Below are 18,466 nucleotides of genomic sequence, written 5' to 3' on the forward strand. Positions count from 1 at the left end.
AGATAACAGCAGGTAGAAGCAGGGATAGGAGAACATTCAGCTGTCTCCATTCAAGAGATGGGCTTCAGCATGCAAAAAACGAAAAAATAAAGTTACCTATCTGTAAAACATTTCTGCTCAAAAGCCTGCTTTCCATCGCTTAACATTTTTAGATTGGGTAAAGTAATAATGTCATATTGTAGAAAATTCAGAAAGTACATAAAAGTACAAAGAGACATAAAAAAATTCACCCTCAATCTGACCAAAAGAAATTGCTCTTGACGTGCGTTTATATTTCTGTCCAGATGATGCTCTGTGTGTGTTTTTGCATTGTTGAGCCCAACTTGTCTTGCTCTAAAAATTCTGTATTCAGTTTTCCTCCTGTCAAGAAAACTCTTTGGAAGTAAAATGCATCCTAATTTGATTAACCGTCCTCCTATTGTTGGGTATTTACAAAAGTCACCAAGACAAAAACAATTTTTGGTCTTGATAGATATGTCTCGTGATTGTAATATACTTAGCACCTAGCCTGATGCAGAGTAAGTAAAGTGCTCAGTGAATGAGCGAGAGGGTGAGTGTTGTTATGACATGGTTAAATTGCTTCCCTGAAAAGTTAAACTCCCATCAAACAGTGAAAGAGTTTCTGTCTCCCAAAACCCTCACTGACACTAGCTATTACCCTCTCTTCACTTCGCCGTAATTCGATGGATGAAAATAAAACTAATTGCTATCTTAATTTAATTTGCATTTCTTGACTACCAGTGACATTGACTACTTGGGTCGTTTATTAAACATTTTTTGTAATAGAAGATCTGCTTATGACCCTGTTTTGAATTTCTTGAAAACTTAGTTTGCTCCTTTATTACTTGCATGAGTCCCTCTCTTAATAAGGATATTAGATATTAACCTCTATCTTTCACAGATATTTGGGGTTTTTAAAGTTTATAATTTTACATTTGCACACAAATTTGCAGACAAGGTGAATTTACAAATAAAAAGTATAAAACACTTGACAAAACCTATTGCCACAGGACACAATTAATAGAACAAAATCATGGGAGAATTCCTACCTAATGAAATAGAGGGAAAATGAAACAATTTGAAAAGGACTTTGACATTCAATTGTTAGACTTTATGGAAATAGGAGTGACAACCATTAAGTGAGAACAGACATTTCAAGTTTAAGAAAATCCATTTAATCTGGAAGCTGAAAAACACAGTCATTGAAATAAACAAAAAGTCAAAAGATGGCTTAAATTGTATACTAGATACAACAGAAGAGGGGACCAATGAATTAGAACATGGAGCTAAGAATATCACTCAGAATGTAACGCGGAGAGATGAAAAATAAGTTTAGAGACATGAAGGTTGATGGATTCCAAGATTCATCTAAGAGGAGTTCCAGAAGGAGAAAATGGGCAAATGCGGACACTTAAGCAGATAACATGATAGAATTATTCATAATTGAAGAAATATGAGTCCCCAAATTGAAGAAGTTCACCGAGAGATGAGAAGGATTGAGTTTTTTAAAAAGAATCCAGACGTACACATATGATGAGAAACGTCAGGGAGAAAGTAAAATATTTAAAACACCATAAAGAAATGATGGATTAGCAGCAGAGTTTTTATCAATACAAATAGATGCCACATGGCATAAAAACATGGAAGATAGGAAATAGGAAGTTCAGAGAGAAGTTGTTTTGTCCCTGAATTCTTGTCTTCTTTGTAAAGAGAACTTAGAGTTAATTACCAAATGCATTTGAAAAATAAGTTAAATCACTTACTAAAGAGTTATAAAAAGTTACAGGCAACCACTAAAAGAACAGATATAAAATGTTTAACTTTCAAAGGAGCAGGTCACAGGAAAATAAAGAAAACTTTCAATTTAACAAAGTCAGGAAAGAGAAAAAGAACTAAGGAAAATAATGTTGAAAAAAAAGAAGTTAGAAATAAGCCCGAATGTGTCAGTAAACTCAATAAATGTAAATTAATTAAATCATCTTTCTAAAAACACAGATTAAAAAAAAAAAACAGAACAGATCCTAAAATTGAGGTTTTGACTAGACACCTAGATAAAGGGATGTGAAAATCCCAAATGAAGTGTCAGATTCACAAAGGAAACAGTTGAGAACCATTCCACTGGTTCTGAACTCACACACTCAAGAATACGGTGAGAACATAGATTTCACTCAAGAATACGGTGAGAACATAGATTTCACTCAAGAATACGGTGAGAACATAGATTTCACTCAAGAATATGGTGAGAACATAGATTTGTGGGGACAGCACAGATTTGTGGAGCGTGTCTGTGGTGGAAGTCATGTTTATAGCTGAGACCCTCCCAAGAAGGAAGGGTGTGAGGGGTGACACCTCCCTCACCCCAAGAGAATGGGCTCAGCTGTGGTTTTGGAGAAGCTGTATGGGTTTGATGCTGAGGGCTTGCTCTAGACAGACGACTTCCTCCTGCCCAAACAGAGGGGTGACCAGATGCTTTCTCAGGTGTGTGAAGGCTCAAGCACCCAGAGGTGACTAGACACAAGGAACCCTCCTGTACCAGATGCCGGGCATACAAAAGAAAAGGAACCAGGGCGGGAGACGGGGCAAGAGACAGACAAGAAACAGAACTAGGTATGCACATGCACGCATGCACACACACACACACACACACACACACACACACACACAGAGCAGCCATGTGAGGCCCTGCCCCAGAGGACCACCCAAAGTGTCTGGAGGACCTTCAGCAGCAGAAGCCACTGGAGAGTGGCCCTCTGAGATCCAAGCAGACAGGCAGCCAGAGGAGCAGACCCCAGAGACCCTGCCCAGGGGGGCCAGTGAAGGCACAAACAGTTCTGAAGAACCTGAAAGGGCCCCACAAGAGCTGTTTAAAACTTCTGCTGGACCTGCAAGGAGGAAGTACCCCCCGACATACACTCCTCTCTTCTCTCCAAGGACTCTAGGCTGGCTGAGGGTGGCACCTCAGTGAGGGCTGTCAACTCCCCAACCACATAGCTCACGGGGGGACAGAGTGGTAAATGAAGATAATCACTTCAATTAACAGCTCAGCTGCACTTATTTGATTTCTGAATTAAGATGTGTCTGAGGTGACACACTGGAAGTCAGAGGTGAGTATGGGACTTGCCCAAGCCACGACCACCAACAAACACACTTTAAAGAGACGGGGAACAAAACTAAAGTCCTGTTCTCACTACAGCATAAATCACATTTGTTGCACATACTAGTTACAGAATATTCAGCTACATACAGTGCATGAGAAATTCTCTGAGCACCCCAAATGCAAGGAAACACAGGATGTAAATAAAGAGATGAGAAAGATAGACGATCGCTGAACAAGGAAAGCTTGACTGGCTTTATAAATATTAGACAAAAGAGACTTTAAGGCAAAAGTATTATTAAGGATAAAATGATAATTTTTAGGGATAAAAGCAAGAGCTCCCTGGGAGATGAATAATCTTCAGTACACACACATCAGATAGGACAGCCTTACCACATACAAAGCAAGAATTTACAGAACCATAACAAGTTGACAAACCCATAATCAAAGTAAAATATTCTAACACACTTCTCTTACTAACAGATAAATCAAGTTTTCCAAATATCAGCAGGAGGGGCGCCTGGGTGGCTCAGTCGGTTAAGCGTCTGCCCTCAGCTCAGGTCATGATCCCAGGGTCCTGGGATCGAGCCCCACATCAGGTTCCCTGCTCCATGGGGAGCCTGCTTCTCCCTCTCCCTTTGCCTCTCCCTCTGCTTGTGCTCTCCCTCTTGCTATCTCTGTCACTATCTGTCTCTCTCTATCAAATAAATAAATAAAATCTTTAAAAAAATACCAGCAAGAATAGCAAACATTGAAACACTCTAATTGATATATGGGATATAGATAGACTAGAGATGGAGATGGAGATGAGAGATCAAGATGGAGAGGGAGATGGAGATGGGGATGGAGATGTGGGTAGAGATAGAGATGGGCATGGAGATAGAGATGGGGATAGGGATGGAGACAAAGATGGGTATGGGGATGCAGATGGAGATGGGGTTGGAGACAGGGATGGAGATGGGGATAGAGGTGGACATGGGGATGGGGATGGAGATAGGGATGGAGACAGGGATGGAGACAGGGATGAAGATGGGGATGGAGAAGGGGATGGGGATGGGAAGGGGATGGAGACTGGATGGAAGTGGAGATGGGGATGGGGATGGGGATGGAGATGGGGTTGGAGAAGGGAATGGGGATGGGGATAGAGATGGAGATGGAGATGGAAATGGGGAGGGGATGGGGATGGAAATGGGGATGGAGACAGAGAGAGAGGGAGCTCCCAGACTTCCACAGATACAGACTATGCATTCTTTTCAAACTCATAAAATATGTTTTTTAAATTTGAGTACATACATAATGGATCACAAAGGAAGTATTGAAAAATTCCAATGATTTGAAAACATGCACTCCACAATGATTTTATAAATAAAATTTTAAAGTCTGCTAAAATACACCCATACATTTGGAAACTAAATAGCACTTTTAAATAATTCATGGATCTGGAAGAAATTGTAATGGAGATTATAAATACTGAGAACTGAATGACAACAAAGGAACTATACTCAAGAATCTGTGGGAAGTAGATGAAAGGATATAGGGAATTTATAATATGAATATACATATATTAGAAAACAAGAGAAATTTCAAATTAATGAGCTTAGAATTCAATATGAGAATTTAAATATGAAAATCAATGTAAAACGAAGGAAAAAATAAGAAAATAATAAAGTTCACAATTATGGAAATAGTAAATCAAGAAGTAATAGGGAGAAACAAAAATCTCAAAAGCTGATTCTTTACAAAGGATTGATAAAAAATACAAATTATTTTCTTGATTAACCAAGAAAAAGGCATGAATAAATACCAGAAATGAAGAAGAAGAAGAATCATTGCTAAGTAGTGATCAAGGTACAAAAATAAATGAACAATTTTGGACTAATATATTTGAAATCTTATATATGGTGAACAATTTTCTTTAAAAAAAATGAAATTACTGAAGCTTCTCTCTTTACTAATATGCTCCAAATCCTAGAAGAGGAGGGAAGACAATCTCTTTTATGAGGCAAGCCTCCCTATGGCAACAAAACAAGATGAAGCAGGAAAAATAAGGAAAATTATAAGAAATCTTCTGCACAGCGAAGGAAATGATCAACGAAATAAAAAGGCAACCTGAAGATGTCCATCAACAGATGAATGGCTAAAGAAGATGTGGTATATATATACAATGGAATATTATGCAGCCATCAAAAGGAATAAGATCTTGCCATTTGCAACGACGTGGATGGAACTGGAGGGTATTATGCTGAGCGAAATAAGTCAAACAGAGAAAGACATGTATCATATGACCTCACTGATATGAGGAATTCTTAATCTCAGGAAACAAACTGAGGGTTGCTGGAGTGGGGGGTGGGGTGGGAGGGATGGGGTGACTGGGTGATGGACACTGGGGAGGGTATGTGTTCTGGTAAGCGCTGTGAATTGTGCAAGACTGTTGAATCTCAGATCTGTACCTCTGAAACAAATAATGCAATATATGTTAAGAAAGAAAAAAAGAAGAAGAAGAATGTAGCAGGAGGGGAAGAATGAAGGGGGGGAAATCGGAGGGGGAGAAGAACCATGAGAGACGATGGACTCTGAAAAACAAACTGAGGGTTCTAGAGGGGAGGGGGTTGGGAGGATGGGTTAGCCTGGTGATGGGTATTGAGGAGGGCACGTTCTGCATGGAGCACTGGGTGTTATGCACAAACAATGAATCATGGAACACTATATCTAAAACTAATGATGTAATGTATGGGGATTAACATAACAATAAAAAAAATTAAAAAAAAAATAAAAAAAAAAATAAAAAGGCAACCTGAAGAATAGGAGAAAATATTTGCAGACCACACATCTGATAAGACGTTAATATATAAAATGTATTAGGGACTCATACAACTCAATACCAAAAAAGCAAGTAATCCAATTGAAAAATGGGCAGAGGAACTGAATAAACATTTTTTTTCCAAAGAAGACATACATATGGCCAACAGGTACCTGAAAAGGTGTGCGACAGCACTCACCAGTCATCAGGGCGATGTAAATCAAAAGCACAACTCACACCTAAGTGTTGGTGAGCAAACACTTTAGAGCAAAGGGAATCTTTGGGCACTGTTGGTTGGAATGTAAATTGGTGCAGCCATGGTGGAAAACTCATATGGCCCAGCAATTCCACTTCTGGGTGTATATGCTGAAGAAATTCAATCAGTATCTCAAAAAGATACCTGCATTCCCGTGTCCATTGCACCATTATTCACAGTAGCCAAGATTTGGAAACCACCTAAGTCCTAAGTGTCCATTGATGGACAAATGGATTAAAAAGATGTGATATATACATATAAAATGGAATATTATTCATCCACGAGAAAAAAGGAGATTCTGCCATTTATGAGAAGATGGTGGGAGAAACAGGAAAATGTTGGACAAAGGGTACAAGCATTCAGTTAAAAGATTAATAATTTTTTAAAAAGATGAATATTTTCTGGGATTCTAATATTCAGCAAGGTCACTACAGTTAGCAAATGGTATTGTATACTTGAAATTTGCTCAGAGAGCAGATTTTAAGGACTCTCACCACACCAAAAAAAGGTAACTATATGAGGTAATGGATGTGCTAATTAACCTTATTAGGATAATCGTTTCATGATGTATACATACATCTAATCATCACATCGTACACCTTAAATATATACAATTTTGTCAGTTTTACCTCAGTGAATCTGGGGAAGTTTATTAGTTAATTAATGTTTTAAAAAAGAAAATTACGAACACAGACTCAAAATACTAAATAAAATACTGGCAAATAGAATCCTAAAACACATGGGAAAAAAGCATAAATCATGACCAAGTTAGATGTATCTTGGGAACGTAAAGATGGTTTAACATTAGAAAATCTAGTAATATGGGGCGCCTGGGTGGCTCAGTCATTAAGGGTCTGCCTTCAGGTCAGGTCATGATCCCAGGGTCCTGGGATCGAGCCCCACGTCGGGCTCCCAGCTCAGCGGGAAGCCTGCTTCTCCCTCTCCCACTCCCCCTGCTTGTGTTCCCTCTCTCGCTGTGTCTCTCTCTGTCAGATAAATAAATAAAATCTTTTAAAAAAAAAAGAAAATCTAGTAATGTGATTTGCCATAAAAACTGATCAAAGAAGAAAATCACGATCACCTAAACAAATGCAAAAGAAGGCTTTTGATAATACTAATTAATCACGATTAAGGGAAAGAATTCCTGCAAAGTGCGAACAGAAGGTAATTTCTTAGTCTATTAATAAGTATCCACCCAGAACCTTCCAGAGACATTCTAGTGGGAACACACTGACATTTCTCTTCAAATCTCCAAACTGGGGGACATGCTGCAGGACAGCTGACTAGATTCTTCAAAAGGGTCACAAAACCCAAAAAGGGAGTGGGGCTGGGGAGCTGCTCTCCATTTACAGAGATCAAAGAGTGGCCCCTAAACGCAGTGTGTGGGCCTGGTTTGCAGCCTGAACCAAGTGAGAAACAGCTACAGGGACCTTCTCCGGACAGCTGGTAACGTTTCTCCCAACTCCGGCCAGGTAGAAGAATACCCTGATCTTCAGTTTATTAATTTATACATTAGATTTATTTAATTTATTAATTTATACATTAAATGCACTTCCAAACCAAAATCCCAAAGAATGTTTTCTTCCTGGAAATTTTCAAGTTGTCCCTCAAATTAACAAGGATGAGGATGAGCTAAAGCCATGACTATGTAGAGTAACGAAGAGGAGGGATGTGCCTTTCCAAGTGTGAAGACGGACTTGAAAGCAGAGGGATTATAGTCCTGGACAGGCACGGCAGCCTCCTGGCTCCTGGCCCCATTGCCTTCCCCGCCGCCCGGGGACTGCCCTGGGCCCCTCCATCCAGCATAAGCACCGCCCTTGCTCTTCCAACCCCTGTCTTCAACCGGCCTGAGGCCAGACCACCTGTCAGAGGGTCGGGACACCAGCATTTCTGAAGTGCACGTTAAAATGGTACAGTCCGCAGGGAAAGAAAGCACCAGCCACAGTATTCAAGCTATCTGGATGTGGGTGTGCGGAGGGATGGGGGTCTCCATCCCCCCCTTGTCTTCCGCGTCCCCATGGCAAGGACAGAAAGTCACTGGGGCTCTCTGTGCACCAGGTGCTGTGCCAGGCGGGGGCCGGGCCATCTGGATCTCTTACTGCTGCTTCTGTGGAAGGAAACTAAGCCCAGAACCAAGTCAGCGAAACCGAGAGAAGCCCCACCCTGTCTCGGAGGCCTGGCCACCTTGTCACTCTCTCCTAGCCTCCTGGAAGCATGGAGCATCATGTCCCTTGAACTCTCGTCCTGTGCACTCCATTGCCCCCAGGGTGGGGCTGTTGCATTGCATGAGTGTATGGGGCACCCCCAGGACGCCCGTGGCTGGGCTCCCTGGCGCTGTGCCATGCCTCGGCCTGCAGTGGGGGCCGGGGGAGGCTCACGGGCTTCCCTGCCAAGGGCCACCTGAACGGGACCAAAAGCTGAAACTTCTACGATACAGCAACCAAGCTGGCTCAGTGCAGGGGTCATCACTGAAGTGAGAACCCCGCCCCTCCACAGCCCAGGAGCACAACCCCCCCAAGCCTGGGTCCTCTCCTGGAAGGGGCCTTGGCTAAAGTGATGGGAGCCTCTGCATTCACAGTTCACAGTGGGAAGAACTCTGCATGACAAGGAATCCAGAAAAGGACGATTCAGAGGCCCAGAGAGGAGTTGAAGAGATTTGGCAAATGCTCAGGGAGGTTCCAGCTGAGCTGGCTGAAGGCTGGGAGATGGAAGGACATATTTGTTTCTTCCAAATTATTAAGACCAAAGAGCTTTATTCTCCAACAACAAATCCTTCCAGGGAAAGCCCCACATCTCCAAGGCACGCATGGGATTCCTATTAGCATTCATAACCATTTTCCCCACCAGTCTGATGAGGTGGTTCCCGTGCAACCTTAATCTCCTCCATGTGGCCTCCTACTTGGCCAACTTTCCAGCTAAAAATAAAATCTATTCATCAACAAATACTTTAATACTGACTGTGTTGCCTGAGTGCGGGCTGGTTACCAGAGCACAGTATCCCGTGTACAATAAAATGCCATTTGTAATGAAGTATTAAATCAAATGACACTCAGAAACACACGCTTCTCTGGAGCCTTTTTTTTATGTGTGAAACTTAACGGACATTAATTGTGAAGCATTTGCATCGAGAGTGGAGAACAGGGCCTCTCTGAGCTAGAAGTAAGCCTCCTCGTCCCTGCTTCTTCACTCCCAGCTGGGACCTCACCCGAACCACACTTCTATATCGGTGCCCTCCCCGTGTGACATACGGATTCCACAGACACTCACGAAGAGTAGTGATGGGTTCTCACGTTGATGGTCTGTCATGGAAAACCCAGCCAAACCTGTTCTAAAGATGAAGCAGAGTCAAGACCCTCTCCTTACTCCTGCCAATACAAGCAGGACATTTCTCTCTCAAATTCCTTTTCCATGAGTTTTACAGAAGGTCTGTCTTCATTGGCTCTTGTGTGTCTCTGGGTCTGTCCCCACAGGCTGCCATGTATCTCTGGGTCTGTCCCCACAGGCTGCCATGTATCTCTGGGTCTGTCCCCACAGGCTGCCATGTATCTCTGGGTCTGTCCCCACTGGCTGCCATGTGTCTCTGGGTCTGTCCCCATTGGCTCTTATGTGACACCTTCAAGTCCATTCAACTTACATTTGTGGTGGACCCAAATGGACTGTACCATTTGGTGCTTTCTTTCCCTGCGGACTGTACCATTTTAACGTGCAGGGCAGGCCCCCTGCTGAAGGGTGGGTGAGAAGGTGCACAGTCCTAAGAGAGCCCTGCCCCTGAGGTGTTCCTGGTCTAGTTGAGGGGGAGGCACGTGAGCAAAGGAAAAGGTGACAAGGAAGTGCAGGAACACTGGGAGGGAAGGAATTTTGCCCCAAGACTGGGGAAAGGAGTGCTCGCTGGGCAGTCTCCCCAGGAGAGGGAGTTGGTCTGCATTTATTTGCACATCAAGGATCATTCTAACTTAAATATCCTGCATTCTTGCTCTGCTGGGTTACTGTTTCTTTGTTTTTATTTGATGGCAACCTTACTACAGAAGGATTCAAACTCTTTAGGGCAGGAGCCTCACCCACCCTCCAAGCCCCCCACCAGCACCCCGGAACACTGCCTAATCAAGGTGGTTGACTTGGCCACGCCTAGCAACACGGAAACCCCCAGACTTTTCACCTCTGGATTGGACACATTTGGGTTTGACCTTGGGATTCGACATGAGCAAACGAATGCTAATTTTTTAGCTTGAATTGTGGCTATCAAAAGATCTTTGGAGGGAGAACCATTTGGGGGGAATAACCTCCTCACCGAGTTATTGTTCTAAGGAGTAACTCAAAAGCAGAAGCACAGGCTCGAAGGAGAGAGCAAGCAGGAGCCGGTGTGGTGCCAACGGCAATGCGCGAAGGTGGGAAGTGTTGCCTAGAAGTTTCCAAATGCACCAAAATGAGGATCTTGAAAAAGAACGAAGCTCAGAGAAGGGGCACGTCCAGGGCCATGGCACCGCTGAGGAGGGCTGACTGTCCCTGAGTGGGCCCCAGCGCATGCCCCAGCACATGCCTGACCGCCCCGGCACCGAGCACTTGCGGTCACGGGTCACCAGGCAGGTAGCTAGTCAAGTCGCAGTGAGCTGTGCCCCCGGCTCCCCAGGCCGGGGCCGGTCTGTGTGCCGCTCGCTATGGAGTGCCGGGTCCTCGGCCCCAGCTTTCTCCCCGGAGGATAGGTAGTGCAGCACGACTCACCCCATGTGCCGCCCAGGGGACATGAGGGACAGGAACCTGTGTCACCTGCTCTGCTCCTACTGTTTGCTGGGCTGTGCGGAATACGGAAAGAACTGACGTGTGCAGACACCTTGAGGGTTGGTGTTGGCAGCCGCTTGCTCGCACGGTCACCTCCTTTGGGGTCTTGTTACTCCTTGTCATCCTCTGAGAGCCTGTGGTTCTTCCCCACAACAGTGGGCCCAGGTCCTAGCCAGGGAGCGAACCCGTCAAAATCGACCAACTTTACAGAAAAGACAAAGGACGGAAGAGTGGGGAGCCAGGGAGTAGAACGTTGTAGAAGATCCCTAGACCAGATCGAGGGACCTGGTGACCAGAAACTGACTCTACTGGTGGCCTCATCCAAACGATTTAGTCCATGTGCCTCAGTTTCCCCACCTGTTCAATGAACGAGTTTGGTCAAGGACTCCCAGGCCCTCCGTGGGGCTGAGCGTTAGGACTGTGTCTGAGCACGTGGTGTCCTACCCATTCCCGCTGAGGAAGAACAGGAGTCGGTGGTTGACGAGCCTCATGGGGGTGTTTATGTATTTCTACAATGTATTCCGACATCACTGGCTAAATGGTGGGGCCCCAACCCTAGGCTTTTTACACCTTCTGGGTGTGGGGTGGGGAGTGATTCGGACAGCGTCAGCTCCTCCAGCCCGTAGAGGTGGGACAGACGGTGCTGGAAACCTGGACGCGGGCGGGCAGGTGGGCGAGCAGTCAGGCAGAGCGGCGTCCTGGGCAAGAGCTGAGAGGACATGAGCATGCGCGGCCGCCTCCCCCGCCAGCACCCAGGGCGCCGGCCCCCCCACTCAAGAAGCCCAGGGACCTCGGGGACGAGGGTTGGCCCTCAGCTCACTGACTCCTAGGGACAGCTGCATCCTGACTGTCTACAAATTCTGAACAAAAGTTGAAACTGTTCTCTTTTATTTTGACCTTTGCTATTGGAAATCTTATAAAAGTGTGTGAATCCTTTCCCAGTCTCAGTAAACACAGAAAAGAAGCCCAGATGAATCTGTTTGTGAGGCTGGAGGATGCCGAGCTGCCTCTGGGTTTCTTTCAGACTCATGTCTCAGGAACACATTGAACTTGGCTTGCTTGGGGGAAGGCATCCTCTGGGTCCCGGCAGATTCACTAGGAGGGCAGGGTGGGGTCGGGAGGGGGACATGCCCAACGGACTGAGGACCCCGACTGGCTCACCTGCATTTCCGCGTGTCGCCCCCGAGCCCCACACGGCTCCCGCAGCAAGGAAGTCCTTCTTGAAAAATGTGACTGAACTGAGACCCCCGGTGTTGGGCTGGGAGAGATCATCTGAGTGTCCGCTTTCTCTCTCACACCTTCACCGGGGTTTCTAACGGTGAGGAGATGAACACGGTTTAATTCACTAATTCCATTCCTCCGCCCTAACCACGACCCAGGGCTCAGCAGTCTCTCTGCAGGCAGGACAGGGCGGGGGACCGAATCACTCTGGCTGCAAAAGGCGAGGGTCTGGGGAGCTTGAGGGGCGCTGGGTTGAGGCTGAAGAAGGTGCTAAGCCCAGGGCGGTTTCATTGGGCTGTTTGAGGTTTTCGTAAAGTACATTTTGATTCCTTTAGGCCCCATTCTACTGGGAAGACCGAAGGAACAACCAAGGGGGGTGATGGGAGCACTACGGGCATCTCCTGCAATCCTGGACAATATAGATTGGGGAGACAGTCGGGATTCACCCCCAGACTCCTGCCTGCACGGCCTCCACAGGGCACAGCGGTGTGCAATCTCTGCGGAAACCCAGGCTCCGCTGGAGCCACCCCCGTGCCACCCCTGCCACCGCCGCCTGGCAGAGCTGGGCTGGGTGCCCGCAGGACAGAGGGAGGGCTTGGAGACGCTGTCAGGCCAGACCGCCTCCGCCCTCCCTGAGGACTTGCTCCTCACCTCAGGAGGTGGCCTGGGAGCCCACGGAGGTGCAGAAGGGCTCCTTGGACAGTTGTCTTCGGCAGCGTGGCACCTGAGCGGAGACCCAGACTGGCTCTGAGGGGTCTGCTGCCTGCGCCCGCAGAAGCATCCCCTGGAGCAGCCAAGCGCACTTGCTTCCTGTGGGGGCTGTACCAAGTCCCCTGACTTACAGGCCCTCCCCCACGCCTGGAGGCCAGAGGTCGCGAGGTCAGGGCTCAAATCAAGCTGGAGGCTCCAGGGGCAGGTCTGTCTCCGGCGCGCTCGTGGCTGTGGGACCGAGGTCTCTGGCCGGCCGCCAGCCCCCCAGTCTGCGGACCTCAGGAGGAGCAGCGTGGCCTCAGACTCTTCTCCTGTCACGTCCCCCTGACACTTCTTCAGTGGTGCTCGCTCCACTCTTAGGGACCCTGTGTGACATCAGCCACCTGTGTGATCCAGGCTACCTCCCCACCTGGCCCCTGAGGGTAATGCCACCTGCAGAGTCGCCTTGCCCTGCAAAGCCACCTATCGCAGGCCCTGGAGGGAAGTTAGGACGACCAGGGTGGGCGGGACGTCGCTGCAGAGGTGGGGACCAGAGAGCTGTGCGCGGCTTCTGTGACCTTCTCTTTCTTTCATCCTCTCCTCCGCCTCCATCCTACAGGAAGGGTACCAGTGGTGCAGATGCCGGGACAGGCAGGGAGTGACTGACCCTGCAGCTGATGAGACTCTGTGTCCCCCAGGAGGGGGGTGGAAGTTTCTTCATCCGAACAAGGGCGAGATGGATTCTGGACGGTAAAGGGCACACAGGCTACGCCATTCTCCAGCGGATGCCCCTGCCCGTCAGTCTGCCCCCCACCTGCTGCTGACTGCACCTCCCAGATCCCTGGATCCCTGGGGGCCGCTCTCCTTGGGTTCTGCCCGTGGGAGGCAAAGGCAAGAGGTGTGGGGGGCAAAGAAGTCAAGGTGTTTCTTCCTTGCGCCCTCCCCACTTCTCCTCTGCCGCCCAGCTCCTACCAGGCTCCAGTCAGCCCTGGGAGTACAACCGCTCCCCAGGGGATTCCTGGGCACCTGACTTCCCCTCGGGCTCCCTTAACCTGCCCTCCCACCCTAGTCTTTACTGGCTTGAGTCCTGCTTTCCGCCCCTGACTCACACTAACTCACAAAGCCCTTGATAAGCCCACCCAAATGGTGGCCCCATGTCATCTCCTGGAACTCCCAGCCAACTGATGTGATGCACACAGGCCCATGTCTGCGCTCTGTTCTCCCTGGAGCAAGAAGCATGCCCCCCTCTGTGTCCCTGACTGAGCCCTCCTGCTCTTCACACCGGCTGCACCCACCTCCTCTCCAGAGCCCACTCTGACTGCCTACCTTCCATGGGCAGGGGCTCGTCCTTCAGGTGTGGCCTCTCCAAACCTGTGCCATCCCCCCGTCATGTGATCACTTATGTCTCCGTGACTAGGTCAGGGTCAAGACATGGGTGTAGACCACACATCAAGCCCCTCAGTGCCCACTAAATCTGCAGGCTGGGAGACTCTCTAGGTCCTTCTCCACCAGAGTTTCTGCCGGTGGCCCCTGGGAGCTCTTACTGAACAAGTCCCCTTGTTGATTCCTACCCACCATGAAATTAGAGAAACACCAGCCCAGAGGAGCCAGTCTTTCTTTCTCTCTGTGTTTCTGGAGCCACACACAATCTTTGACGTCAACTCATCTTCAGTGATGGTTTTGAATGAAGTTGGAGCAGGGTGTCATTCCACACACTGGATGGTAAGATCCCTTACTCGCCTTTGTCATGGAGTTCCAAGGACTTTGATAGGACATCAGAGGATTCTCCTCATCAGAAACTGGCTGGCACAAAAGAAAAGACCCACGTGCACTGACGTAGGAGGAGAGTCAGACCCCGTCCCCAGTTACCCCATGGTGGGGCCTGCTGGCTAGCAAGCCCACCACCCGTACGGCCTTTCAAGTGAATGGACAGCCAAGTTGGGTCCTTCATTTGAGTAAAGCATTGAACATGAGAAACAGAAACAAATTCAATAAAAACATTTTTAAAAGGAACTCAGAAGAAACACATAAAGCAACAGGCAGATTCAAGATAAATAAAACGGATGCCCTCGGAGAGATAAGAGAAGATTTGGCACCCATGAAATGGGAGGTAATGCTGAAAACAGGGAATGGAAACATGCTAGCAGAACTTTCCAAAGGGGATATTTGACTTTGGGGAAATCCATCAGAAAGTGGAAATATAGGTTGAAAAATAAGAGGTGTAAAGCTGAGGGTCTTAGAAAAGCAGCCGGAGACCATCTAACTAATTGGAATTGCAGGAGAGAGCAAAGGAGAGAGGGAGGATGTGATTATCAAATAAATATTTCAAATCCTTTCCTACAGCTGAAGAACATGAATTTCCCAGTGGAAGGGGCCCAGCACCCAGCACAGTGACTGAAGGAAGCCTCATACCCTGAGAATCGTTGAGATGTTTCACTAGGGGATAAAGAAAAGCCCAGAACGTTTTCAGAGAGAAGGAACTGGTCGCTGGATGAGGTTGAAACCCAGAGTGTCGTAGACTTCTCGACAGCAACGCCAGGAGCACGAGGAAAGTGTCAGGACTCCCAACCACACTTTTGATCACACGTGAGAACAGAATAAAGAAATGCGCAGACATTTCAAGATATCAGAACATGACTTCCCGTGTACCCTTCCTCAGGGTCTTATTGAAGAATATCTTCCCTGGAATGAAAGGAGGAAGATATAAAATCGACAAATCAGAGAAGCCCACGGGGTAGCAAGGCTAAGGGAACGCGTCAGAGGATGGTGAAAAGGTGCCCCGCAGTGAGCCCTGTGCGGAGGCCTCAGGAGGACCAGACTGGGCAGGAGGTCGGAGGGCACAGGGACGCCGCCAAGACAAAGTAAAGTACAGAATGTGAGGGACCATGTCGAAGGGGTTTTAGAGTTTGTAGCAAGGTTTAAGGTTGAATTTAAAATAGGTGCATAGAAAAACAGATTTTAATGGGGGGTGGGAGGTCATCAAGGGAAGGAAAAAGGTTGTCCCCAGGGGGAAAAAAGAACGTATGCTTTGGGTCCAAGTGCCTTCATTGTGAAAAATATTTTCACGAGCATAAGAACAAACATCAAATACTGATTTGACCAAAAATTGTGCAAAGACTTGGTGATAAGGGGCTGCGGGGCCTGGGAGAGAGTGTGTTCTTTCCACAGCAAGAGATCAAGACCATAAGCATGTTATTTAGAAACAGCTCCAAGAATTACGAAGCCCTTCCTCTGGGTACTTCAAGAGAGATGGCAAAGGGCAGGAAAAGTCTTGTTTGACCTCTAAAACCAAGTATTTCCTTTACTTTGGTTAGAAAGTGTTGGTTTTTTTTAAAGGAAAAAAAATCAGGCCACCCTGAGATGTTTTCATTATGACAAAACACCTGAAATTTGAAAAACTATCAAATTTTTAAATCTTTGAGGGAAAAGATTATGAGCAGAGACTCTTCTACCAAGCTATTGTACCTGTAGGAAAGAAATTAGGAGACACATTTAGATATGGGTTCTCAAGAATTGTTCTTGAGACACACACATGCATATTCCCTTAAACATTACTTGAATATATCCATAGTTGAATGACTAAAATGTCATCAAAACTGAGAGTTCAAAGGTATGGAAAATATGTATTTTCAAAACTTATGGAGATCGATAAAAGCAGTTTTCAAAACACAAGAGTTTCAATGAGTACCATTGAAATATTTATTAAAAAAATAAGGAAAATACTGCAATTATTTGTGGAGAAGAAGTTGCTTATGTTCTGAAATTCAGTAATAACATTTTGGATCAAGCCCCAGAACATAGCGCTGCAGGTTAAAAAGAAGGATGAGTGCACAAAGAATTTTTGACAGACGTAAGGAGAGGAGCTTGGTACAAATAGGGTTGGAAAAACCCTAAATGGGCGTTTGCGCTCCTTTCACAACCAGATGTCCCAAACAACCAAAATGTCCGAACACAAAGGATCGGATCAATCGGGATGATAAACTAATTGTTACCACTCAGAATCTAGCCCATGGAGTCACCAGGACAAGATGCAAAATATATTCTCCCATTTTCAGAAAATGTAAACGCGGGTGCATATGTATGCCCAGGAAAAGGACCAGGAGAGCATCCCCCAAAAGGCTCCCCATCATTCATAAATCACTTCGATTTTCTCCTTTGTGATCTTTCTGCATCTGCCATGTTGTCTGCGCTGATTACACTTGACCTCTGCGAGGCAAAACCAAATCAGGAGTCTGGGGCACTGAGCCTCCTGATGACCCAAGAAGCGAGTGTCCAACCGGGTTCTGAGCGGTCTGACGTCCTCCCCTTCTCTTCTGATACTCTCTTATTCTCCCCCAGAAACCCAGAGGGAAAATCCAACAGGTGCACTCTGTCCTCAACAACAACTCCGTCCGGCCAAGATGCTGGCCTGGGGACAGCCCAAGTCGGGAGAGAGAAACAGGGGAGAGGCGGACGTGGGAGACAACGTATGGAGCTTGGTTTCAGAAAGCATTTTGAAATTGTCAGCCAAGGTGTTGTAGAAGGATCGGTGAGCTGAATTGAGACACTGAGCTCGGGTGGATTCCGAGCCAGGCTTTACCACTCACTAGGCAGGTTATTCTGGAGTTTGGGGGAGGGCATCTTGGAACCGCACCAAGACTTGCTGTCTTATTCCTGAAACAGGGCTAATAGAGCGCTTGCCCGCCTCTAGGATGTAGTGGGGCTGCAGCGATGTGGGGGACACGCGGGCGGGACCCCCGGCGCCCCTCCGTGCGCCCAGCCCAGGAAGCAGTCAGGCTAATGCCTTGCACGTGGGCCACCAGTCATGCCTCCCTCCTTCCCCATCACCTTCCCTCTCTCAATTGCCCTGATGAGGTAGTTACCTTTCCTCTTTCCGAAGGCTGTTGCAAATGTTAAAGAGCCATTACTTTAAATTATCGAAGATGCTTCTGTCTGAAGTGGAAGTTTAAGCCTGTCGGGAAATTTCACCTCCAAAGTCGTTGAGTTGGTTCAGAACAATCTCTCACGTGTCCTGTTTCCTAGATGGGGTTTCCAAGCCCCTTGGAGCCTGTCTGAAGTGAAGGGGTCCGTGCTGGGGCCCTTCTGGGGAGGTAGGACAGGGCCCTCGGGCTGTCGGCCTCCTGGGCTTGAACTAGGTCAGTCACGCCCGGGGTCTGAAACAGGCTTGCTTTCACAGGAGTCTTTATTAGGCTGAACTCACCAGTTAACACTGCAAAGCCAAGAATTAGAAGGTTTCCTGCAAGAGAAAAGAGCAAGTGCCCCCCGCTGTGCTTCTCCTGCAAGGAACGCTGGGGCTGGGGCTGGGGCTGGGGCTGGGGCTGGGGCTGGGCTTCTGGACTCAGGCTCTGACAGCCAGAAATCCAGCCAACGCCAAGGGGGCTGCACCTGGAAAAGGTTGCCCAGACATGCCATTACCCTTGGACAACAGCAGAGTATTTGCCTCTACAGAGGTTGAAACAGAGTTACGGTTAGTTTCCGCCTTTTACATTTACTTTACATTTTACAAAAGGAAAGTAAAAATGTTGCCTTAAAAAGAAATCCTATCAACCCAAGGTAGATTGGTCCTTGCCAGGGGCTGCAGGGGGGCGGGGGGAGGGGGGAAGGAGGAGAAACTGCTTAATGGTTAATG

The sequence above is a fragment of the Phoca vitulina genome, unplaced genomic scaffold (assembly GCF_004348235.1).
Source record: "Phoca vitulina isolate PV1807 unplaced genomic scaffold, GSC_HSeal_1.0 scaffold1, whole genome shotgun sequence".
Classification (NCBI taxonomy): Eukaryota; Metazoa; Chordata; class Mammalia; order Carnivora; family Phocidae; genus Phoca; species Phoca vitulina.